This window comes from Cervus elaphus, chromosome 7 (genome assembly GCF_910594005.1).
Source record: "Cervus elaphus chromosome 7, mCerEla1.1, whole genome shotgun sequence".
Lineage (NCBI taxonomy): Eukaryota > Metazoa > Chordata > Mammalia > Artiodactyla > Cervidae > Cervus > Cervus elaphus.
In genome coordinates, this window is record NC_057821.1 from 35,228,836 (window position 1) to 35,256,188 (window position 27,353).

At 38.9% G+C, this 27,353-nt stretch overlaps 1 non-coding gene and 1 pseudogene across 1 annotated transcript; one reads left to right on the forward strand and one right to left on the reverse strand.

The window, feature by feature from the left end:
* Positions 1–14,064: 14,064 nt before the first annotated feature.
* On the reverse strand, positions 14,065–27,253 carry LOC122697828 (annotated as a pseudogene).
* Positions 21,259–21,369, forward strand: LOC122697877. The gene has a single exon (XR_006342209.1). It is a non-coding gene; the product is annotated as a U6 spliceosomal RNA (small nuclear RNA).
* Positions 27,254–27,353: the final 100 nt, after the last annotated feature.

Sequence of the window (27,353 nt, forward strand, 5' to 3'; positions counted from 1 at the left end):
GAGTAGAGCTATCTCTTTCTCCATGCTGGTACCTTTAGGTTGAGCAATAGAGAAAGACTTCAGTGAGGGTGGTCCTTGAGTGCCTGATGCACTAAGCACCAAATAGTTTTGAATGTCTATATACCATACCCTACCCTATTCTCTGTCTAAATTGTGGGTTTTAGCATTGTAATATTTTTATGAACTTAAATTTCCTTGGTAGAGTTTCTGGTTTACAAATAAAGCTAATTCCTCACATCTGGCTCGTTCTTGGTGTTTGGAGAAACTTTGAGAACCTTCCTGCCTCTCAAGGCAATACTGCCCTTTACTTTACTACCATTGCTGACTTCCCATACTTTCACTTCTTGGCTAATGTATTCTATGTCTTTCTCTATTCACTATTACTTTAGTACTATATGTCCCTATGTTGCTATTAATATTTATAATAAATTAGTATCCCGATGCAGTAGAAAATCAAAAGGACTACAGTTTCAACACTAGTAATAAATTACCTCCAAATTATAATCCATTAATGCTCCCATTTGAAACTGATTTTCTATCGATATATTAGTGAGGTCTCTTCCCTCATTTTCCTTAGTAGGTGGCTCAATTGTGAAATGAAATATAGAAAACAATGGAGTGGTCAGCTCTGGAAATTTCCTTCCGTTTGATATGCCTCATTAGTAAGTATGCAAATATTAGTTGTTTTTTTTTCCCCCTGTGAGGCTGTACTTGGTATATATTATAGCTCACTGTGGGGTGATTTCTATTGACTGAAGAATGTACACTCTGAACTGTAATGTCAAACACGTGAGTGGAGATGAAGAAAGTAATGCCAGGAAGGCACAGGTTTATGTGGTTCTAGCAGCAAAACCTTGCTGTGTCTCTCATTACAGCCTAATCTTCAGATTTATTGAAACTCTTACTTTTCTTATGCTCCATTAAAAATTTGGATTATTGGGGTTTTTTTGCCCTTGAGTTGTATGTCTCATTTTTTTTTTTGACTATTAACCCCTTATGAAATATATGATTTGGAAATATATTCTGTCAATTTGTAAATTGCCATTTGGTTTTGTTGATGATCCTTTTTTGGAGTTTGATGTGGTCCCACTTGTTTGTTTTTGCAGTTGTTGCCTTTGCTTTTAGTGTGAAACCCAAAAACTCACTGCAAAGACCAATGGCAAGAAGATTACCTCAATGTTTTCTTCTAGGGGTTTAATCGCTTAAAGTCTATGTTCAACATTTTAATCCCTTTTTAGTTGATTTCTGTGTATGCTAAAAGACAGGGATACAGTTTTGATTTTTCATAGCACTATCCAGTTTTCCCAGTGCCATTTTTGAAAAGTTTGTCCTTTCCGCACTGGATATTCTTGGCTCCTTTATCATAAGCTAACTGACAATACATGGGTGTGTTTCTTTCTGGCTTTGTTGTTCTCTTCTGTTGATCTATGTGTATGTTTTCGTGCCAGTCAATAAATATGAAATATGTTTCCTTTTGTGTCTTTTAAACATTTCTTTCATGAATGTCTTGAATATTTTCATACATAGATCTTTCAACACATTCCTTAAATTTATTTCTAAGAATTTTATTTTTTTTGATGTAATTATAATTGGAATTATTTTATATCTGTCATTTCTTTTGGTGTATGCATAGGTAACTTAGTTTTATATATTCAAATAAAGTATACCAAATGCATATTATTTTTTTACAGAGTAGACAATTTTCCCCCCAAATAAGACATACAGAATGCCCAAGAATTATATGACAAGATGTTCAACATCACTATCAGGGAAGTGCAAATCAGAAGTACAACACATACAACCTCACTCCTGTTTAAATGGCTTTTACCAAAAAGTAAGAAATAAGTGTGATTTTGGATGTGTAGAAAATGGAGGTCTTATTGAATTATTGGTTGGAAAATGTATTGATGCAACTCCCATGGAATATCTTCAGGAAGTTTCTCATGAAATTTCACACTTCTCGATACATATTCATTTCTAAATATATATTCAAGGGAAATGAAATAATTATCTCAAAGAGAAATGTGTACTCCCATATTCACTGCATCAGTATTGACAGTAGCCTTCTGCTGCTTCTGCAAAGTCACTTCAGTCGTGTCCGACTCTTTGCGACCCCATAGACAGCAGCTCAACAGGCTCCCCCTTCCCTGGGATTCCCCAGGCAAGAACACTACATGGATTGCCTTTGCCTTGTCCAATGCATGAAAGTGAAAAGTGAAAGTGAAAGTGAAGTCCTGTCGGACTCTTAGCAACCCCATGGACTGCAGCCTACCAGGTTCCTCTGTCCATGGGATTTTCCAGGCAAGAGTACTGGAGTGGGTTGCCATTTCCTCCTCCATCACAGTAGCCCAGAAACAACCTATTATAGGAACAATCTAAGTATCTGTCAGCAGGTGAAGAGATTAAAACAATGCGATGTGATATATATATATATGTGAATATTATTTAGGCATTAAAAAAGAAACAAATAAAAAGGTGGAACTCAGAAATGGCATAGGAAAGTGATTGCCAGGGCTTGGAATGTGGAGGAAATAGGAACGGGTTTGTAAAAGGTTATACATTTTAACATATGAAAATTATAAGGTCTGAGGATCTAATGTGTAGCATGATGACTATAACTGATAAAATTGTGTTGTATAATTGGTGCTGTCTAAGAGAGTGGAACTTACCTGTGTTCTCTTCAAAAAATAAAAGGTGAACATGTCAGATGATAGCTATGGTACTAAAGTTAATAGAAAGGGAAAGTCTTTTCTAATACATATGTAAATGAGGGTCAGCACTATGGCAGAGGGGTAGGTGGAAATGGCAAGTATACTGGAGTGGGTTACCATTTCCTCCTCCAGAGAAGCTTCCTGACCCAGGGATTGAACCATCGCCTGTGTCGCCTGCATCACAGGCAGATTCTTTGGCTGCTGAGCCATCAGGGAAGTCCTAACAAAACTACCATAAGACCTAGAAATTCTACTATTGGGCATACATCCTGAGAAAACCATAATTCAAAAAGACACATGTACCCCAAAATTCATTGCAACAGTGTTTACAGTAGCCAGGGCATGGAAGCAATCTAGATTTGCATTGAGAGAGGAATGGATAAAGAAGTTGTGGTACATCTATACAAGGGAATTTTAATTAACCTTAAAAAGAAGCGAATTTGGTTCCCTTGAACTGCGGTGGATGAAAGGACAGCCTATTATATATAGTGAAGTAAGTCACAAAGAGAAAACCAAATATTGTATGTTAATGTATATATGGAATCCAGAAAAATGGCACTGGTTAACCTATTTTCAGGGAAGGAACAGAGGCACAGACAGAGAACATGTTTGTGGACACAAAGGGGAGGAGAGGGCAGTTGAATTGGGAGAGTCGCATTGAAACACAGTACATTACCATGTGTAAAATGTTAACAGACAGCTGGTGGGCAGTGGCTGTATGAGACAGAAAGCTCACCCCGTGCTGCGTGACCACCTGGAGAAGTGGGACGGGGTGCAAGTGGGGGACTCAATAGGGAGGGGGTATATGTACACTTATGGCTGACTCACATGGCTGTACAACACATTTTAAACAAACTAAGTTTAAAAAATAATATATACACATATTAAATAATAAGTGTTATATACACATATATATACACATATATATCTTATGTTATATATTTTAAATATCTTACACTATATTTTTCCAATTCTGCTTCAAACACTACTCTGCTTACTACTCACTATTCATGACATTTGATTTATACATGTTGTTGTCTACATATGAAAAAAAAAAAACTTTGCAGTATTTACTGAGAAAGGCAAAATGGAGACCTTTCTGATGCTAAATATCACTTAAGCAAAAGGATTAATAATTAAGTAGTTATTAGTGGATGATTAGTCCCTCAGCCTCGCAACCAAAAAAAAAAAAAAAATGCTAAAAAAAATAGCCCCTAGCAACGCAATCAAAAAATAAAATTGTTAAAAAAAATTGTTGGTATCTCTGCAACATAGTGGCTTTAGGTATGAACCTTCGAGTCCTTTAGCCCTTGTACATTCTCCCATTCCACCACTTACTAGCTCTGAATCTTTAGGCAAGCCTTATTTTACTTCTCTCCATAATGCCATTCAAACTAGTGTCCGCCTCACGGTTTTGCATTGGTATTAATGAAGATCATGCAAAAAACAAACAAACAAAATTCAGGGAAAGACAAGAAGAAGATAAATGCTTGACCAATGTTTGTCACTTCACCTTTTCATATTGTGAAGTTACAACGAGGGAGCCTTGTCAAGCAAAACCAGTCACCTGGCTCTGTAATGAAGGGCTCCGCCTCATCCAAAGGGAAGGGTGTACTTTGCCCTTGTTTCCTGGGAGCTCCTCTCTAAACCACTAGGCTGTTTCCTCTGAGAAAGTGTGACTAAATGTGTCAAAGGTTGACACTGAGAAAAGTGCTTTTGTTTTTGTGAGGGTCTTGGGCCAGCCTCATAGGGATGTCAACACTGTGATTTAGAGTAAAAACTTTGGGCCACGAGAATGATGTGATTCAGGATGGGGGTTTTGGTCATGCAGTATCAGCTGCACCTCTAGAGAGGTTTGAGCCTGAGATCAGCTGTAAGGACCCTCCGTTATTCCTTGGCGATGGAGCCCCAGTAAAAACTCTGGACACAATCCCTGGAGTGAGCTCCCCTGTCTGCAAGTGCTCACTGCTGGCACATCGGTGCTGGGAGCACAGAGCTGCCCATGACGCACTGGGAAGAGGAAACCAAGTTCCATGTTTCACATTTCCTTTAACCTATATGCCTTTTCCTGGGCAGTTTTTTATCTGTATCTTTTAAAAAGCTGCAATCCCCTGGATATATACCAAGAGAAAATCATACTTGTAAAGACAGGCACCTCAGTGTTCCTTGCTTCATCAGGGCTTCCCTGGTGGCTCAGACGGTAAAGAATCGGCCTGCAGTACGGGAGACCTGGGTTCGATTCCTGGGTGGGGAAGATCCCCTGGAGGAGGGCATGGCAACCCACTCCAATCTTCTTGCCTATTATTGTCCACAGGGAAAACCCCCATGGACAGATGTGCCTGGCAGGCTACAAACCATGGGCTTGCAAAGAGTCGGGCACGACTAAGTGACTAAACATATCAGTGTTCATTGCAGCACCGTTTACAATAGCCAGAACATGGAAGCAACCTAAATGTCCATCAACAGAGAAATGGGCAAAGAAGATGTAGTGCAGATATACAATGTAATGTTACTCAGCCATAGGAAGGAACAAAATAATGCTAACAGAAGCAATATGAATGAACTTGGATATTGTCATACTAAGTGAAGTAAGTCAGACAGAGAAAGACAAATGCATATGATATCACTTATATGTGGAATAGTAAAAAGTTGTACAAATGAACTTATTTACAAACAGGAAGAGAGTCACAATGTAGAAAATAATCTTATGGTTCCAGGGGGAAGAAGCGAGGGATGAATTGTGACATTGGGATTGACGTGTACACACTAATATATATAAGATAGATAACTAATAAGGACCTACTGTATAGAACAGGAAACTCTACCCAACTCTCTGTAATGACCTAATGACTTCAGTTTTATTCAGTCGTTCAGTCGTGTCTGACTCTTTGAGACCCCATAAACCGCAGCACACCAGGCTTCCCTGTCCATCACCAACTCCTGGAGTCTACCCAAACTCATGTCCATTGAGTCGGTGATGCCATCTAACCATTTCACCCTCTGTCATCCCCTTCTTCTCCTGCCTTCAATCTTTCCCAACATCAGGGTGTTTTCAAATGAGTCAGCTCTTTGCATCGGGTGGCCAAAATACTGGAGTTTCAGCTTCAACATCAGTCCTTCCAATGAACAGCCAGGACTGATCTCCTTTAGGATGGACTGGTTGGATCTCTTGCAGTCTAAGGGACTCTCAAGAGTCTGTCCCAACACCACAGTTCAAAAGCATTAATTCTTTGGCACTCAGCTTTCTTTATAGTCCCACATCCACATATGACTACTGGAAAAAACATAGCCTTGACTAGACGGATATTTGTTGACAAAGTAATGTCTCTGCTTCTTAATATGCTGTCTAGGTTGGTCATAACTTTCCTTCCAAGGAGTAAGCATCTTTTAATTTCATGGCTGAAATCACCATCTGCAGTGATTTTGGAGCCCAAAACAGTAAAATCGGCCACTGTCCAGATTCCTCATTTACTTGCCATGAAGTGATGGGACTGGATGCCATGATATTATTTTTCTGAATGTTGAGTTTTAAGCCAAATTTTTTGCTCTCCTCTTTCAACTTTCATTGAGAGGTTCTTTAGTTAGGGTTAGTTAACGCTAACCCTCTTTAGTTCTTCACTTTCTGCCAAAAGGGTGGTATCATCTGTATATCTGAAGTTATTGATATTTCCCCAGCAATCTTGATTCCACCTTGTTCTTCATCCAGGCCAGCGGTTCTCATGATGTACTCTGTATATAAATATGATAAGCAAGGTGACTGTATACAACCTCGACATACTCCTTTTCCTTTCTGGAACCTGTCGGTTGCTCCATGAGAAATGAATATAAATAAGAGTGGATATACATATATATATACAAGTTATTCACTGTTCAACAAAAACTGACATTTATAGCATTGTAAACCAATTTTACTTCAGTAAAAATAAATAATAAATTAAAAATAAATCAAAGAACTGGAATAAACCATAACCACATGTATAACAGCTTTCAGGGAGCTCTTAGAGTCCTAGCTGATTATGGAACGCCAGAATGATCTTGGGAGATCCCCAAACTTATAATTGCTATCTGAAGTGAATAAAGTCTTAAGGACTTTCCACTCTGAAATTTGTATCTGTCAAAGGCCTTTTTATTAATATGCATATATTATCATGTTGGTCAAATGGTACTTTGTCTAAGAACTCAGTAATTAACTCATATTTCAAATAAGAACATGTATAGGAGTGGGGGATTCCTCAATGACTGATAACCAAGGAAAACACTGGAGACACTCATATATTGTTGTGAAGTCCATCAAGGAGTTTGCCATCTCAGACCCTCCACCTGGTGCTGCTGCTCCTTATCAACTTCCTTAGTCCTTGGCTTCCTATCAACACCACAGAGCATTCAGTATGCATGAGGCACTGGTTTACCTCAGACAACTCAGTCTCCTCATTGTGTGCCATGGTCTAAATGCGTGTGTTCTTCCAAAATTCATATGTTGAAAACCTAATCCCCAAAGTGATGATTTCAGGAGATGGGAGCATTGGAAAATGATTAGGCCATGAGGGCAGAGCCCACATGAATGGGTTTAGGGCTCTTGTGAAAGAGGCCTGAAATACTTGCTCATCCCTTCTATTTAGGGATATGTCCTGGACAAGGCCTCACTCACTCAACCATGCTGGCACCCTGATCTTGGACTTCTAGCCTCCAAAACAGTGACAAATAACGTGGTTTATAAACCACCCAGACTCTGGCATTTTATATGAGCAGCCTGCATGCATTAAAACACTGGACATGTTTAAGTGGGGAAAAAAAAAAATGTCAATCTTGTTTTCCCTTCCGAGGTCATGAATGTGGAACAGGTAGCATAGATATTCAGTTCTAAATAAAGTGGCACATGGTAACATATTCCATAGAACTGTACATTTCTTTCAAATTGTAGTTTTTGACATGCTCACCTGGGAGCATACTTTCTTAGAGGTAATTAACATTTAAACCTATAGATTGTGGATTGTATGCGATCAGTTGAGGGCCTTAAGAGCAAAGAAAGAAGTTTCTCAATATACAAGCAATTCAGCCTAAAGATGGCACCTTTACTGGGTAACCCAGTCTCCAGTCTGTCAGCCTAAAGATGAAGTATCTGAACCCTAAGGCCTGTCACCGGCTCTCATCAGAAACCTAGCATAACTGCACTTTGACTTGGAAAACGTAGCTTCATTTCTTTATGGCTTGGTTTTCTCAACTGGAAAAGGAAAATTAGACCAGAAAATCCTTTACCTTTACAAAGATCATGCAAATCTCTGTATAAAACATGATTCCAAACTGAGGTTTGTTCTTTATTCCGAAAAGAAAATTATAGATTGGTTGAGCAGCTTCCCTGTTTGGATCTCTTATCCTTCTCATTATCTGCTCTATTTCACAATGTATTTCTCTAGCTTACCTTTAAGAACAAATCATTGATAGAAATAATTACTTGACTGTTAGGAAATATTATTTTTATCTTTGATCTTCCATTGACAACCAGGAGTTGTAGTTAAGCACACTAGTGAGAGAAACTGTTTCTAAATGTCCGTATGTCAACTTGAGAAGTTTGCTGTGTGTAGTTGCTCCATCGTGTCCAACACTTTACGACACCATGGACTGATGACCTCTTGGACTGCAGCCAGCCTGGCTCCTCTGTCCATGGTGATTCTCTAAGTAACAATACTGGAGTGGTTTGACATGCCTTCTTCCAGGGATCTTCCTGACCATGGATGGAGCCCAGGTCTCCTGTACTGCAGGCGGACTCTTTACTGTCTGAGCTGCCAACTCTTAATAAAATGGATCTTTAAGTATACAGAAGATGAGTGATTTATCTACTTTGTTTCCTGCAACAGTGGGTTATTTTCCCAGCTAACATATACGTCCTGTTTCTATTTACCTGAACGCTATCTAGAATGCAAGTTCTCTCTCTAAAAGAAAGACATTAACACAAAGGGAACTTTTATCTGGAATAGCAATTAAGATTTGTCCAGTTGTCAGTTTATCCAAAATACTAGAGGCTGGATATTTGTTTTTAATTATCAGAGTAACAGTTAAGATTTTGTCCAGTTGTCAGTTTATCCAAAATAGCTGAGGCTGACTATTTGTTTTTAATTATGATTTTAACCTTAGAAAGAACAAATGGCTGGCCAGTTTCTGCCATGTTCGATACTCAATAAAAATAATGTCAGGGTAGCTGGTGTACCCATGTAGCCCAAGTGGAACTGAATTAAAGGATTTGGGGTTGGTGTTGTTCAGATAATTAACTATAATATAAGCCAGAATGTGGAGAGGCAGATAAAAATGGTAAGAATGAAATTAGGAAGCCATAAGGAGGAAGATGGTACTTTCATCTAGGAAAAGTAGGTAACAATTCATCAAGCAGGTGAATTTCTTTTGTACCTTTGAAGAAGTATTAGGTGTCTGTGTACAATGTAAGAATATTTGATTTGTAGGCTGTCCTTAAAGTATTTTTAATCTGTCATGATCAGAGAGTACAGCTAAGAAACTGAACTCCTCTAGTGACGTTAAGAATCCTATGGTAAAAAGTAGACTCAAGTGCAGGTTCAGAGCACTGTCTCTAGTTCTGTCCTATTCAGCCTTTTAGTCAGTGACTCGATTATCACATTATCTTAGGACAGGAAACTATGAGGGCTAGTGTATGTGGCATAAAAGACCGAACATCCAGTGATTTCCATCTAATAGGGTAACAATTAAAAGCAAATGCATCCACAGTTTTGTGAAAGAAAGTTACCCAGTCATGTCCGCCTTGTGACCCCCATGGATTATACAGGTCATGGAATTCTTCAGGCCAGAATACTGGAGTGTGTAGCCTTTCCCTTCTCCAGGGAATTTTCCCAACACAGGGTCAAACCCAGACCTCCCACATTGCAGACAGATATTTTATCAGGTAAGCCACAAGGGAAGCCTCCACAGTTCTAGCTCTGTAATTATGTCCAAATAATCAGGGTATGAGGGTTTGGGTGGGAAGAAAAGACCTCATTGGTTTTAGTTCACTGTATGCTGTGAGAGCAGCATCAAAATTCATTGGAATTTTAATCTGCACGAATAAAAGTCTTTCATTGAACAAACCCCTAAAGAAGGTCTGTTGGATGAAAAGAATGGACAGTAGTGAAGAGCACACATGTGGACTTTGTAAATCAGGACTTAAATTTTAATAGAAAAACAGAAATGAGGTAAATTTCAAAGTTAAATGCTGTACCATAATTGGGAAACATGTCAAGAGGGAAAAACACAGAATGCCATATGTCCACATAACAAGGAGGCCTGAGCTGTGTCAAAATCACGAAAGCCTGCTTTGTGGAAGTGGTTTTTACTGAGATCTGAAAGATGTTGGGAAGCTAATGAGGCAAAAGAATGAGGGTCTTCCAGGGAAAAGAAATGCCATTTACAGAGCTTTAGCCATAAGTGAGAATATAGAGTGAGAAGAACAGACATGAAGGATTGGTCAAGGTATATTTCATTTCCTGTATCTCTCACATCCTTTGTGTCTTTTCACTTGGCAGAGTCCTCTTTGAATTTTAGTGTCATGATATTCCCAGCTCTTTCTGCTCTCTTTCTTATTTTCTACCAGCACCAACAGCCACAACTCCTCAATCCACATTTTAAAGTTTCTCTTTTCCAATTCTGGACATTCAGCTCTCTTGGACTAAATGTTCTTGGTTTCTTGTTGTTTTGTAGAATGAAGACAAACTCTCCAAACTGGCATATTTTATTCTCCCAAATGCATAAAAATTCATACAAGTATTTCTCCCTTCTAACCCTACAATAATATATACAGTATATCATGGGAGCATAATCAGGAGAGATACAACATGAATGGTAAAAAGTGAACATTACTTGTGTTTTTGTCAGACTTGATTATTCACTGATACCTTATAATGCTGTATGTATTAATATCTCAGTTGCCTTGATCTAGCATGTCAGAGATCCTTCCTTCATAAGATATCCTAAATGAATGGACAGATATACTGTTTTCCCCTTTTTCACATCAATATCCCATCAACCTTTCAAAGGCTCCATCATAAAGCCATCCCATTTGCATCACTCCTATGACACACTCAGATTGTTCCTAGCTTTACTTCAATCTACTGTAGCACCGTGTTGGCTTCACGTCTTATTCTTCTTCACCCTACCATGCAATATAGTAATTTGTGTATTTATATCACCCTCTCCTTCTCCACAAGTGGAGGGCCTGCTTCTGGAAAATAGAGACTTTTTCAAACCTCAGTTTAAGTCCTCACTGTATCCATGACATGTGACTTACTAATCTATAAGGTCAGTGAACTTCAAAGGTTCTTCATTTGTTTGTTTCCCTTCGGTAACCACTGCTACTATTCCTGATATAGCAGGACCATTTCTTCAAATGTAATCTTACATGGAAATCTGTAAAAGAGGGGAAAATCAAAGCTTTCTGGATGGCAAGGGAGTGATTGTTCAATCCTGTCCAAATATCCCCTCCTTGTCTATTCCTGACTGACTCTATAGAATATCTATGGCTCTGTTCAATATTGTCTGAAATCTACAATACTCACTTTACATGTTGCAGTTAAACAAGGAAAGACTTCTCTGTCACCACCTCTGTTCTTGATGTAAAGTCTTAAATTTATGATGAAAAAAATTTTATAAGAGACAAATATGTAAGATGTGTGTGGTCTATTGGTGAGTGTATGTTTCTTCCAATTGCATTGTCCCCCTTATTGCCAAATTTTCCCTCAAATAAATACTATCCTCTCTGCTGGAAATATCTAGACATTGAAGGAAAGAAAGGTAAGCAAGTAACACAATAGAATTAGATATTTGGGGCTGTAAATGACTTAGAAAGTGCTTACAGGGTTTTTTTCATGGTCTTTTAACTTTTGGAAGAAGTTAAAATACAGGAAAGCTGACACTTTACATGCATGAAGGAGCCAAAGGAGGTATTCAAAGATTGCATTGGGGCAGAGTATTCTGTCATGTTCTGAAAGGTTTGGCCCATCCCAGGTAGAGGCATGGGCATGATTCAGTAAACAATAATCCTGGGTATGAGGGAAGAGGTTCGTTTTGGTGGACAGTGTTCCTGTATGTGGGTGCAGGGTGTCTTTGCCTGAAAGAAGATAATTTGGCTAGATTCTGCCCTGAAGAGTTGCCAGGCTTTGTTCATCTCTAGAACTATGGCCTCTAGTAATAACAGAAGAATACTCCTAATATAAAGGACAATTTAAAGAAATAGGGGAGAGAGGAAAAAATGAAATAAAAGGGAACATGAGATATTTGATCTTATGATATCAATATATACATGTGTATATATATATATGGGTTCTTAAAAATGCAGTGTTCTAACACCTTTTCATCCTTCACTACCCAAGTCCTTGACTCACTTTCCTTTTGCTGCTTTTCCTTCCTTCTGTCTTTCTCTTCCTTCTCTCTTATTCATCCCCCTTTCCCATCTATCTTTTGATTTCCCATTTTTTGTTTACTAGGAATTATTGCTAAAGGCATAAAGATGCTGCAAAACCAGCCCAGGAACATCACTGACTTCTTAGGAGAGTCAGTCAAGAGATTGGCCCTCATCCCAGGTTGTCTGGAGGCTGTTGAACAAGCTGAGCAACCTTAATCCAGTCACACTGCTCCAGTCTCAGTAGAGACTCAGTCTATTTGGAGGATTTTATAATTCAGGGACCTACTAGAGCATGTTTGTAAGGCCAAATAATTACTGACTAGGATAGTTACTCTAAAAGGAAGAGAGAATGGTATCTCTCTACTCAGATAAATGTGTTTTTGAATCCAGCGTTCTGATCTCTTCATTGTCTATGAGACCAGTTGGACAATTGTCAAGAGACCACAGGCAGGGGACAGATGCAAACCAGTATATCTGCCATTCAATGGTTCAGAGTGTTCATGATACATGGGTTTCCTGTGGGTCAGCTAGTAGGCATCTGACTGTGGACTACTTAATCTTCTCCAAATGGTGCTTGCAGAGTGAGGGAGACAGAGAGGCTCTGGTGATGACTACAGGTGGTGAGCTGTGGGTACCAGAACATTTCCCCTGATTAAAAAGGAAACTATGGCATTGGGGATCCCCAACTTGTGAAAGTCTGGGATAATCACAAGGATCCCCCACAAGAGAAACACTTGTCAGTCAGGGGGAATTTCAGATCAGTCTGTCTGGACCAAGAGAAGGCTACAACAGCACCATGTAAGTCAGTGATGTTAGAACTTTCCCATCTCATTATCATCTACCCTGTTCCACCATGGCCCAAGGAATGAAGATCCAGAGAGGGAGAGAGAAGGAACCTTGCAGAAATGGACACGTCGATGCTTCCTGGTAGGTCCCCTGGGCCTCAGCAGGGGAGAGGGAAACATTGAATAGGCTGAATATGAGATGGAGTTGACACTTGACTGACCTGGCCTTGTGAAATCCAGAGTGATAGAATGTATGGAATGGTTGCAAGGTGATGCAGAAAATGAGGATGCAGTGGAGTGTGGGTGAAGACAGCCAGTGGAGGAGGATGGAGCCTGTTCACATTTGTATCTGCTATGGTCTCAGACTCGGTTTCATATGATGATATCCAGATTCCCATGATTATAGCATCCATAGGTATTGCCTTTGTGAGGTGATAGCGTGATAAGGATGGAGCCTCCTCCATGAGATGAGTGCTTTTATATAAGAGTCACACAGAGCTCCCGAGCCCTACCCCCCATTTGAGGATACAATAAGAAGTGAGTGACCAGAAAGGACCTTGCATGACCACACTGTGGAAATCCATTTCCATTGTTATAAGACTGTGATATTTTGTTATAGCAACCCAGAAGGACTAAGACAGCATCCTAACAATCTTCAGACAGTTCAGTAAACCTCATGCTATTTGTACAAAGGTGCGAAGCACTGATCCTGTCCAGTGTAACGCTGTGACAGTTGGCTGACAGTTTGCGGCTGGCTTTCATAAAGAATCCCGAGGATTCAGTCTTCTTGGTAGCATGACCAGAACCATGAAAATTGTCTAATACTTTGATTCTCATAACGTGACCCAGAATATTTTATTGTGATTCTTATGTAATCTCTTAATGTCTTCTTTGTAATGCCAGCTTCTGGTATTTGTGACTAATTTTAACAGGAGCTTCATTCTCTCAATTATATGGGTGGATTTTCTTCTGATTTTCAATTAAATGAAAATAAGAAATGTTAACAAATTACCCTCTTAGATTTAGACATCTCTACAGAGTCTGTGTTTATTTTTTAAGAGAAGACCCATTTCTCAGAGTATGCATGAAAAAGCTGTAAATTTCAAAGAAGCTTGCTATGGGATAGATCATTAGCACCATCTCAGAGCTGGATGGGATGGATGTGGATTTAGCACTCGTCACTGATTCTGCATGCCAGGATCTTGGTGTACATGTCAACTTTACGTGAATCCCTGCTCAGGCACTTGAAAAGTTTATAAAATGCAGAATGACACACATCTTCATCGCTGGACACCAGGGATTGGTATCCAGGCCAGTAAATGGGATCCTCGATCAACCGTGATCTGACTGGATCAACAATCTGAATACCCAAAAGAAAATGACTTTTTATGCATTTTAATATTATTTGCTTATCTTTGTCCCTTGTAAATGTAAATTAAGATTTAGGGAACCCATATGAATATAAAACTCTCTAGATATGGATTTTGGAGCCAACCTATGAGAAAACAAATAGGAATCTAAAAAGTAGAAAAGTAACTGAAGATTAATTTTAACTTTTTCTTTTCTTCCTTCCCATTCTGATCCTTTGATTTGAGAAGAACAGAGAAAGAAGACAAGTGGAACTTGAAGAGCAGATGTCCTGGGATACTTTGAGGAAAATGCTGAGCTTGGACATTCTGTTCTCTATTTCTCTTACTGTTGAAAATATTTCAACTACCTGTGCCCAGGAAGGGGCAAGCTTTTGGTTGAATTGTGTGCAATGCAGGGAAGGTGGCACATGACAAATATTGCAGTGAAATTCTGATTCCTTTACAGTAGAATCCATCACTATGAATGACTAGGCTCTTGCTTTATGTAGTAGCAGTCTAGCATGTAGAAGTCATGAATCTTTTTCTTACAAATTTGAGATATTTCAAATCTCCTTATGCATTACAGAGTCATCAACAAAACAAGAAAGCCCTCTGCAGGATGCTCACCTGGCTGAATCGCATCTTTAAGATTGTTTGAAGTTTGTATAATTTTTTTAAATTCTTTCTGGCACTTGATAGATTAGTATCTGAGAGGTCTTTCTCAAACCGCAGGTCATGGGCTAGATCATAGAGAGGACCATTTCAGAGGTACTGTAACCTGAGTATCCACTTAGTAAGGTCGTCATTCTAAGCAAACAGAAGAAAAAGTCTCATAAAAGAATGATAATTCAGTGGTTTTGGTAACAGGTGATCTTTGCTCAGAGCAGCTGACCTACAAGACTTCTGTTTATTCTTATGTGTATGCAGAGATTTTTGAAGGTAGTAAAAGTTGCAAATCGATAAAATGTAAGCATTGATTCACACTTCGCTGAATTATTAAAAATCTGGGTTACTTTAGGGATTAATTCTTCTGATGAGTTCTAATTTATAGCATGAAGAATATTCTTTTTTCCTCTGAAATTCTACCACCACTGAGTTAGTTCTTTTATGTTTGTATATTTGTGTGAGAGAAATCTAAGTGTTTTATGACAAGTCAGTATGTGCCAGGAAAGAGGCATTCTACCTGTGCCCACATCATTGTCACCCAGTGATTCCTTCATATTAATGAATCAGATGAGCCATTTGTATTGATTTTCAATTGGTAATTTGTTTTATGATATTACAGCAAAGAGACAATGTCTTCATTGACATGACATTCGTAAACAGGCTTTCTTTCATCAGTTGATCCCAACACCAGCCCCCATGCTCGTATCAGAAGAGTCTGTCTTGTTGACATGTGTCCGGGCAGATAATGGCACAGCATTGTCTTTAGTAACAGCATCAGTGGGATTCACAATGGAGGGCTTTCCCCCCAGGTTCACTACTATTAGTAGAATTGAGCATGTAAATCCCAGGGGGCTGAAGATCTGTAGTTAATATGCTTGATTTCATTATAGCCTTGAACTGTTTTAGTGGTAAAGAACAGAGAACTAAGTAGGATGAAATATAGTAATGCACATAAAGTGCTTAGTAAAATATGGCCATGTAGTAACTCTCAATAAACTTTAAATTCAAGCTTATTGAAAAATCCCTCGTCCTCCTCCTTTTTGAACTTTTCCTTTACTTGATCATCCTCATTATTAATAGGCTTAACAGAGGAAAAGAATGCTGATGTCTTTAAGAAAGCTGTAGAGAGACAAGATAGAATTTTAAGGGGGGATGCATGTCAAAATATTTTAAATAATGGTAAGGCAAAGGATAATGCAGGAAATTGGAAAGGAGAGATTATAATGGTGAAAATTTGGAGCTGCCATTAATCATTGAGGCTTGATATGTAAACTGTGTTGTCCTCCGAACAGAGGCAATCGTTGCAGGCATGAGAAGCAAAGCAATGTTTTATAGGCCATTGTGGGGAAAACTTACAAATTGAAAATATAAAGTGACAGAAGAGTCATTGAGAATGACGAATGAAAGAAGTGTCAGAGAAGCAGAAGCAGAATCAGGAGAGCCTTGAAAGGCAGACATGCTGGCTCGAGTGGTGCGGTATAGGACTCCCAAGTACGAATCACTAGTAACAATGAGTACTCAAAACTGGGGTGTGTTTCTTACATATTCCTGAATTTTGCAATCTTATATTTTACACATGGAAGTTCCCATTCATTTCCTGTTTTTGTACAGAATAATAGCTGCAATCCTGTGTCTAATGCATTGCTTGAACTAAACTTGTCCGCATTGACAATGTATAGATCTGTTATTTATTTTGCTACTACAGATCTTTAGACATCCCTTGATTTCATTCATTCTTCATCAACTGATTAACATAATTTCTCTTCAACTACTTACAGTTCCTCCACGGTTTTCTGCACATAACTGTTACCATTACCTCTAATAATCTGAAGCCTGGTAAGCTACATACAGTCTCATTTGATCCAGTGTAAAACCCAGGTGAAAGACTCACGTTTATCTGTTGGGCCTTTTCTCTTTCTTCTGGAGCATGGAGGGAATCAGTATGGCAGTCATTGGTGGGAATGATACACTCAGTTTTATTCTGGGAATACTTTTCATCCTGAAAGTGATCAGGCAATTAGTTAGGGTTGTTGGGCATTCAGTAGATGAACCCATTACCAGAACATTAACATGTTTGATAAACGTGTAATTTTTTAACGGGGAGGCATCACAAAATTTGAAAGTCATTCTTTTCCTCCTTTTCCATATATTCTCTCTGTAAAAGTGATTTTACACCTAATTTTTCTAAGTTCAAATTTTCCCTTCTCTACTGTATCATTATCTTTTTTTTTTTTTTTTTTACTATTTGAAACAAATATAGTACTTTTGTACCAATACTTGGTGCTTCCCAGGTGACGGTAATGGTAAAGAACATTCCTGCCAATTCAGGAGATATAAGAAGCATCAGGTTAGATCCCTAGGTGAGGAGCATCCCTTGAAAGAGTGTGCAGCCCCACACTCCTATACTCTCGCCTGGAGAATCCTACGGACAGAGGAGCCTGCTGGGCTACAGTCAGTAGGGTTACAAAGAGTTGGACACAACTGATGTGACTTAGAATGCATGCATGCACCTATATTTAACCATTTAATCTCTTGTTTACTGTGGGTTAGAGCCAATATATTCCCTTATAAGGAGTAACGCAGTAATGACTCTGATTATCTCTGAACCCGCTCACCAAAAAGCTTAGTATTCATCCCAGGTGCAGAATACAATGTTGTTTATGGTGACAAAATGATACATCAGAAAAACATAGCATAAAGTTATAGGAAATACTAACAAATGGACTAAGAATAATAAGAGTAGAGAAATCTAACTAACACTTTGATAGAGAAAAACTAATCTTTAGCCGGAGTTATGAACATTTGAAGACATTACTTGGAAGAGTTGGGAAAAAATGGACAGTCAAAAATGGAGGATGAAACAAAAACTAGTGAGTACAAAAAACTACGTGAATTTAATAGAAACCTGTAGCACCCCCTTTTATTAGCTGTCTGCTCTACTGTGTGCTCCTTGAATGACCTAAAAGAATTAACATACAACTTCCAAATACCTTCATCAGAAAGAGAATAATTGTTTCCAATTGTAAACTCCCCTTCTATTGTAGCTCAAAACCTATTCACTGCAAATCTTAAAACAATAATTTGTAGCATTAAAAACACTACCATATTTCGTTTTTGTGACCAGGATTCAGCTTTGTTTAACATTTTCCATCCACCCAGTTCACTGCAGAGCAGTTCTCATTTATTGGCTATTTACTCTGAGCCTGGAGAAGAAAGCCCAGAGAGACACTGAAGGACCAGAAAATCAACATGCTTCCTTTTCCGCACTTCCACCTAAAAGTGCTTTCTGTCAGGTAGTATTATGGACTGAATGTGTGTTCTTCAAATTCATGAGTTAGAGCCCAAACAGCCAAGGTACAATGTTTTGAAAAGGGTTCTGACTTTTTGGCACGCCATGGTCTATAGCCCACCAGAATCCCCTGTCCATGGGATTTCTCAGGCAAGAATACTGGAGTGGCTTGCAGTTCCTTTCTCCAGGGAATCTTACAGACCGTGGGATAGAACCCAGGTCCCTCCCACTGCAGGCAGATTGTTTACCATTTGAGCCACCAGCAAACCCCTTAAAGTTAAATGAGCTCTTAGGGTGCAACACTCATCCAATAGATTCAGTGTCTCCACAAAACGAAACACTAGAGAGTTTTCTCTTCTGTCTCTGTGTCTGTGTGTCCTTTCTTCTGTCTGTCTACCTCACTCCCCACCCTGTGTGAGGATGCATGGAGAAGTCATTCTGGGAAGAAACAGTTCTTACCAGAACCTCAACTTGCTGGTGCCCTGATCTGGTACTTCTAGCCCCCAGAACTGTGAGGAAATAAATTTCTGTTGTTTATTCCACTGAGTCTATTGTATTCTTTGATGCATTCCTATCTAACAAATACAAAATCATTTATTTTGGTAATTTAAATAAAGTAAATGAATGAAAGGAAATCGAAAAAGTTATTGCACTTCTTAGGAACCTTTCAGATTTCACAAAACTGGTCCTTTCTTCGATTTCCATATCTTATGAGCTGACAGCTTCTTTATCTAGAGAGTGTGTTATTTGAAGTTTGGCTGATGCAGCCCTCTTGTTGAAAGGACAGTATGGCCCAGTCATTTGATCGAAGGTTTCTTCTGGGAGCCTGGCCATCTACAGTCCATGGGGTCACAAGATTCGGACACGACTTAGCAACTAAACCAACACCACCACAGTACTTACAAACTCACTGAACATTATTGTGGAAAGGTTATGCATGTCGTGGGACAGCCTGGAGACACAGCTAAATGTTTTTCTAAGGAAATTCAGGGGGACGCCAAACATGTCATAACCACAGGACAGGCATATATTGCCTTGGCACAGGAGCAAATTTGGCATGACCAGCAGGAGGAGTAGGCAGGACCCTGCTAAATAAAAACATGAGCCATTCTGAGATGATCTAGTCACCTGAGGTTATCAAATCCATCCTGTGGAGGGAAGCCTTCTCTTTCCCTGTTGCTCTGAGCAGGAGTTGGAGCTGTAGGAGCTGGGGTGGGGAAGAAGGAGCGCCTTCTGTGTGAATTTAGATGGATGATGACATTTGCACAGATAGATAGTTGGAGAAGTAGGTTACTCCCTGCACTTTTGAATTGTTCCCAGAAGTACTTATGTGCTCTGCAAACATTTGGAACTTAATTCTGAGCCAGAGTATTTAGGCCATTATTTTAAGACAGTTTAATGTTGGGACTGCAGACTATGAGCAGCCAGGCCCTCTAGGAGTTTGTAATTTATTTACTCTACATTGACTAGTGCTTGAATTTTAGACACTGAAATGACAAGAAGTATACAGTTGATCTGTGTGGTTTACCATCATGCTGGGGTAAGAGTAAACACATGACTGACTGATCGCTACTATTGAGTACAGAGAATACTAAGAGAAAAAGGTACTGTACCTTGGATCTGCTAACTCACCTTCGTAACCCCATGCATGTCTTTGATACTTTCCGAAAAGCTTTAAAACATCTTAAAATTTGTGTTTAACAGAAACCCTGTGATATAGCGTTCATCTTCCCTATGATCATCAAGTTATGTTAATGAAGATGCAATGCCTTCGAAAGGGCACATAATATTCCCCAGCTCCCATTATTAGCAGATGGAGGTGACTGGGCACCAATACAGTCATCTGTTCACTTCCTGATGTCACATCACACATGCCTGTGGGCTCTCAGTCTGCCTTATGTTACAAGGACCACATCAGGAACTGTGTTGACTCTGGTTAAAGAGAAAAATATTTTGTCTTTGACTGCAAAACAGCAGTCACCCTAGAACATTGGTTTCATCCACTGGTTATGCTCTGTCTATAAAACACTCACTGTTAATGTCTTTGACAATTATCAGTGTGGGGGCCTGGTTCTCCTGGCTAGACTTTCTTCTAGGCAACGTGACAGCTCTTCTACTTTTATGCATCCTTAATCTTCACATTACGTTTGTTTCTTTGAGACAATGGCAGGTAAATCTCCAGATGGTCATCCAAGAACATTACCTGCTCAGCACCCAGGCCCCCGTCACTGGCTCTGCGGACACGCCTGGCCTTTCCTGACTGTGACGTTTCAGGGAGAAAATCCATCTGTCTGGTCGGGAGCACATCCTGACAACCATGGGGCTCAGTTTTCGAACCTCACCTCCAAACATCTCCTCTTTGATAAGAGAACTAGAACTTCATGCTGTGTTGTAATATTTCAGAAATTATTCGTGGCCCTACCTTTGGCCAACAGAAGCATAAAATCATAGACTCTTGCAAGCATGATTTTAAAATTACTTATCCTGTCTGTCCTTTATAAGCAGAATTTAAGTCTGAAGTAAGCAAGAATTGAGTTTGGACAAGAGAACTGATAAAATAGAGATTTTATCACCCTGAATGAGATCTCAACATGATTCTTTTTCCAATTTACCAGAAGAGTGGTAATTTAATTAATGATAAGATATCAGCATTTACTAGGTTTTCTCTGCTCTTAGTTAGTTTAAAGGGGCATGGTACTTAAGAATAAAATGGTTATTTAAAATTAGGTGGCGAAAATCAAAAAGTGGTCCTCATAAAGAAGCCATATAAGTTGCATAAATTTTGGACCATGTCTCTCATCAACTAAAGAGCTTATTATGACAGACAAGGAGAATAATAGCTTGTATAACATAGACGTACTTGTGTGCATGTATTTCTGTGCAAGTATACATGTTTTATGAATAAATCTATGCTTATTGCTACATGGAACTTTGGACCTTATAAAATTCAATTTTATAAGAGGCAGTAAATATAGCAGAATATATAATTCCTAAAGTAATTGATCATTTGTTAGTAGATGATTAACTATACGATTTTTTTTCTGTTAAAGTGTTATTTGTGTGTTTGCTTTGGTAGCACATATATTAAAAAATTGGAATAATACTGAGAAGATTATCATGGCCCCTGTCCAAGGATGACAGACAAATGTGTGAAGCTTTCCACATTTTTCTGTAACAACTTCCAGGGGTGCGATGTGAAGAAAGGTGGGAAGGAGGATCAAGGTTGACGGGACATAGGTAAACCTATGGCTGACCCATGTTGATGTTTGGCTGAAAGTAGTCCAGTATTGTAAAGGCATTGGCCTTCAATTAAATATCAATAAATTTTTTAAAAAAATCAATAAATTCAACTAATAAAACTTACTGGGTATCATATAACAGGTTCAGATATCCATTGTATGACTAAAGAGGATCTGACTGGAAACTGAAGGAGTTAATTATCATTAGTTAGTGATTCATTAACTTTATAGTTAAATGAGAAAAGTAAGCTAACAAACACTATTGTCTGTGATTCAGTGTCACAGCAAGCTATAATCCTTGTCTGCGTTCACTTTTAGGCTGTATAGTGCCCAAACTTTGAAACTGAGGCTGATCCAAGAACCTCACATTCATGAGTCCTGCCCAGGGTTTTTGTTCCTGATGCTGGAGGATTCTGTGCGCTGGTCCACTTGGTCCGAATCTTTCTCTCCTGAGCTTTCTCTGGTTCTATCATGTGCACAAGTCTTTCTATTTGGTGTCTACTTTGATTCTCTTATTCTTTTGATCAGACTACCAAGTCTCTTTACGGTTTACTTTTTAGACCCTTTTGTGCTTTGATTTTTCTGATGCTCATTAGTGTATTTGCTTCCATGTCTACCTCTCTTGAGTAGTTTTCAGTCTTTACATATAAATACCCTATTGGCTAACTGTCTCGATTTTGGCATTCAGCACCAGCATATTTTTATGAACTTCACTTTCCTTCTGGTGATGTTTCTGATATACAGCTTAAGCTGGTTGGCTCCCATCTGGCTTGTTCGTGTTGTCTCCAAAAAATTAGAGAACTCTGCTTTCTTTACAAGCAATACTGCCCCTTTTTTTGATACCATTGCTAATTTTCTGTGATTTCACTTCCTGCCACATAAGATTTGTCTTTCTCAATCTACTGTAATTTGAGTGCTATGTGTCTCTATGTTGGTATCACAATTTTATTTTATTTTGCTAATTTTAATAGAAGGTTAATTACTTTACAATATTGTATTGGTTTTGCCATACAGTGACAGGAATCTGCCATGGGTGTACATGTGTTCCCCATCCTGAACCACCTTCCCACCTCCTTCCCCATCCCATCCTTCTGGGTCATCCCAGTGCACGAGCCCCGAGCACCCTGGATCATGCATCGAATCTGGACTAGCGATTCGGGTCACATATGATAGTATACATGTTTCAGTTCCATTCCCACAAGTCATCCCACCCTCACCTCTCCCACAGAATCCAAAAGTCTTTTCTATATATCTTTGTGTCTTTTTCTTTCTGCCATACAGGCAATTGTTCCCATCTTTCTAAAATCCATATATATGCGTTAGTATACTGTACTGGTGTTTTTCTTTCTGGCTTACTTCACTCTGTATAATAGGCTCCAGTTTCATCCACCTCGTTAGAACTGATTCAAATCTATTCTCTTTAATGACTGAGTAATATTCCATTGTGTATATATACCACAGCTTTCTCATCCATTTGTCTGCTGATGGGCATCTAGGTTGCTTCCATGTCCTGCCTATTATAAACAGTGTTGCAATGAACATTGGGGTACAACGTGTCTCTTTCAATTCTGGTTTCCTCGGTATGTATGCCCAGTAGTGGGATAGCTTGGTCATCTGGCAGTTATATTTCCAGTTTTTTAAGGTTCTCCACCCTGTTCTCCATAGTGGCTGTGTTATGATTTTAAATAAATATCAACCTACTATACCAGAGAATTAAAGGGACTAAAATTACAATAGTATTAGTAATAATACAGTCCCCCATATTGTAATCCAGTAATGCTCCCAGTTTTAATGACTTTCTACTCATGTATTATTGAGGTCCCCTACTCACCGCTTACTACGTGTTTCAATTTTGAAGTGGAATGTAGAAAATAATGGAGTGGAAAATTCTGAAAATCACCTTGGATTTTAGATGCCTCAATATTAAGTAGGTAATTATTAGTTTTTTTTTTATAGTTAGTAGGGCTATTCTTAGCACACAGCTCAGTGTAGGGTAATTGCTATTGAGTGAAGGATGCATACTGTGAACTGCAATCATGAAACAGGTGATTGGAATAAAGAAAGCAATGCCAGGAAGACAGAGGCTTTTGTTCTGGAATGAAAAACTTATAGTGTCTCTCATCTACAGTCTAATCTTCAGATTTTTCAAATCACTCACTCTTCCTTTGCTCAGTTAATAATTTGAGTTGTTTGATTTTTTCCCACTGAGTTGCATGAGTCTCTTGAAACCCTTACCAAATAGGTGATTTGCAATTTTTTTTTTTTTTTTTTTTTTAATTTTTTTATTAGTTGGAGGCTAATTACTTCACAACATTTCAGTGGGTCTTGTCATACATTGATATGAATCAGCCATAGATTTACACTTATTCCCCATCCCGATCCCCCCTCCCACCTCCCTCTTCACCCGACTCCTCTGGGTCTTCCCAGTGCACCAGGCCCGAGCACTTGTCTCATGCATCCCACCTGGGCTGGTGATCTGTTTCACCATAGATAGTATACATGCTGTTCTTTTGAAACATCCCACCCTCACATTCTCCCACAGAGTTCAAAAGTCTGTTCTGTATTTCTGTGTCTCTTTTTCTGTTTTGCATATAGGGTTTTCGTTACCATCTTTCTAAATTCCATATATATGTGTTAGTATGCTATAATGTTCTTTATCTTTCTGGCTTACTTCACTCTGTATAATGGGCTCCAGTTTCATCCATCTCATTAGGACTGATTCAAATGAATTCTTTTTGACAGCTGAGTAATATTCCATGGTGTATATGTACCACAGCTTCCTTATCCATTCATCTGCTGATGGGCATCTAGGTTGCTTCCATGTCCTGGCTATTATAAACAGTGCTGCAATGAACATTGGGGTGCACGTGTCTCTTTCAGATCTGGTTTCCTCAGTGTGTATGCCCAAAAGTGGGATTGCTGGGTCATATGGCAGTTCTATTTCCAGTTTTTTAAGGAATCTCCACACTGTTTTCCATAGTGGCTGTACTAGTTTGCATTCCCACCAACAGTGTAAGAGGGTTCCCTTTTCTCCACAGCCTCTCCAGCATTTATTGCTTGTAGTCTTTTGGATAGCAGCCATCCTGACTGGCGTGTAATGGTACCTCATTGTGGTTTTGATTTGCATTTCTCTAATAATGAGTGATGTTGAGCACCTTTTCATGTGTTTGTTAGCCATCTGTATGTCTTCTTTTGTTGTTCCAAAAGTTGCCATTTAATTTTATTGATGGCTTCTTTTACTATGCAGAAGGTTTTGAATTTGATGCGGTCTCATTAGTCTATTTTTGCAGCTCTTGCCTTTGCTTTTGATGACTGACTTGTTTGAGCTGCTTGTATTTTGGAAAGCGATCCTTTATCAGTTGTTTTATTTGCTATTATCTTCTCCCATTCTTACCAAAAGATACAGACTGGATGAATGGTTACAGAAACAAGACCCATATATATTCTGTCTACAAGAGACCCACTTTTGTCCTACAGACACACACAGACTGAAAGTCAGAGGATGGAAAAAGATATTGCATGCAAATGGAAATCAAATGAAAGCCGGATTGGCAATTCGCATGTCAGAAAAAATAGACCTTAAAATAAAAACTATTAGAGATAAAGAAAGACACTACCAAATGATCAAGGGTCAGTCCAAGAAAAAGACAAAACAATTTAAAATATTTATGTAGCCAACATAGGATCACCTCAATACATGAGGTAAACACTAACTGACAGAAAAGGGGAAATTAACAGTAACACAATAATAGTAGGGCATGTTAACACTGCACCTGTACCAATGGGAAGATCAACAAAACAGAATATTAATAAGGAAACATAAGCTTACAGGGAAATATTAGAGCAAACAGACCTAATTGGTATCTTCAGCACATTCCATCCAAATGCAAAATACACTTTCTTCTCAAGTGCACATGGAACATTTTCTTCATTGTGGGTCACAAATCAAACCTCAGTAAATTTAAGGAAATTGAAATTATATCAAGCATTTTCTCTGACCTCAACACTATGAGACTAGATATAGATTATAGGGGGGAAAAACTTTAAAGAACACAAACACGTGGAGATTCAACCACACATTACTAAATAATAAACAAGTTACTGAAGAAATAAGGGAAATCAAAACATTCCTAGACACAGAGAACAATGAAATCATGATGATCTAAATCCTATAGGATGTAACAAAAACATTTCTAAGAGGGAAGGTCATAGTAATACAAATCCTACCTCAAGAAACACATTGAATAGACAAGCTAATTTTACATCTTTAGCTCTTTTTAAATTTCTCTTATCAATGTCGTGAAGGTTTTGTATAAAATCTTTCATCACCTTGCTTAAGTCTGCGTTTTATCTTTTAGTGATGCAATAGTAAATGGGCTTTTTATTTTATTCAACTTTCTGATAGTTCATTCTTGATATATAGGTAGGCAATAGAGTTTCATATATTGGAATATAGTAAACATAATGTATTCTACATCTTTAAAGAATAGATATTTTCCCACAAATAAGACATATAGATGGTCAAGAGGTATATGACAAGTTGCTCAGCATCACTAATAATCAAAGGAAATGCAAATCAAATGCAAAGGAGATATCACCTCATACCTGTTTGAATGGCTAGTACCAAAAATGTAAGAAATGACACATCTTGTGGAGGTTGTGGAGAAAAAGGAGTGCTTATGCACTGTTGGTAGGGATGTATACTGGTCCAACTCCCATGGAAAAATACTACGGAGGTTCCTCAAGAAATTTAAAAGAGAACTGTTATGTGATCCATTATCCCACTTCTGGATATACAGTCAAAGGAAATGAAATTATTTTCTCAAAGAGAGATCTGTATCCCCATGTTCATTGCAGCATTATTCACAGTAGCCTTGATATAGGAACAAGCTGAGTATCTTTCAATAGGTGAGTGGATGAAACAATGTGATGTGACACATATAGGTAAATATTATTTAGCCATTAGAAAAATAAAGAAATTGCTTCATTTATGGCAACATGGATGAAACTGGAGGGCATTACACTAAGTAAACTAAGCCAGAGAAAGAAAAATAAAATACAATCTCAATTGTAAGGAATCTCAAAAAAAAAAAATCTCTGACATAGTGGACATCATCAAGTGGCATACCGATGCAACAGACATGAGTTTAAGTAAGCCCTGGGGGTAGGGGATGGAAAGGGAAGCCTAGTGTGCCGCAGTACTTGGGGTCTCAAAGATTTGGACACGACTGAATGACTGACTCAACTGAGGAGAGTGGAACTTACCTGTAATCTCATCAAAAAGCTAACGTTAAACATGAGTGGTGATGGCAATGTTACTTAATAGAAAGGGAAACTCGTTTCTAACACATCCACCAATGGGGGTAGACAAGATGATGGAGGGGTAGTTGGAAGTGGGGTACACCTCTCTCCATCGATGCATCAAGAAGGTCTAAAGACACAGCAGTTCTCACAGAAGACCAGGTGACCACTGGCAGGAATCCCTGACTACTGAGAAGGAATATTTGGATCCATACAGAACTCTGTAGCACAAAGGAAGGAGAGGACAAGAAGGAACGGGAAAGAAGGAGGAGAGCACGTGGGACCAACCTGCACCTGGGGCTGAGGGAGCTGAAGTGCAGGGGAGAGATCCCCATGTCCATGGCTATCCACTGGAATGGGAAAGTCATTTGAAGCTGTTGGGAAGTGAACTAACTAACCTGTGACCGTCTGAACAGAGTGAGTATCACATAGACAAGCCAAGCTGCTACTTTTCATACCTCACACAGGGTTGTAAGTCCACTGGTGTCCACGGAAGCTGGGAGCTGAGGCCATGGGGATTGTGGAATGATCCCAGGGTGAGGACTCCTGTTGCCCATGGGGAGTCAGCCAGATGGGATGGGATGGAGGAAATCTGCTGCATCAAATGCTTCTT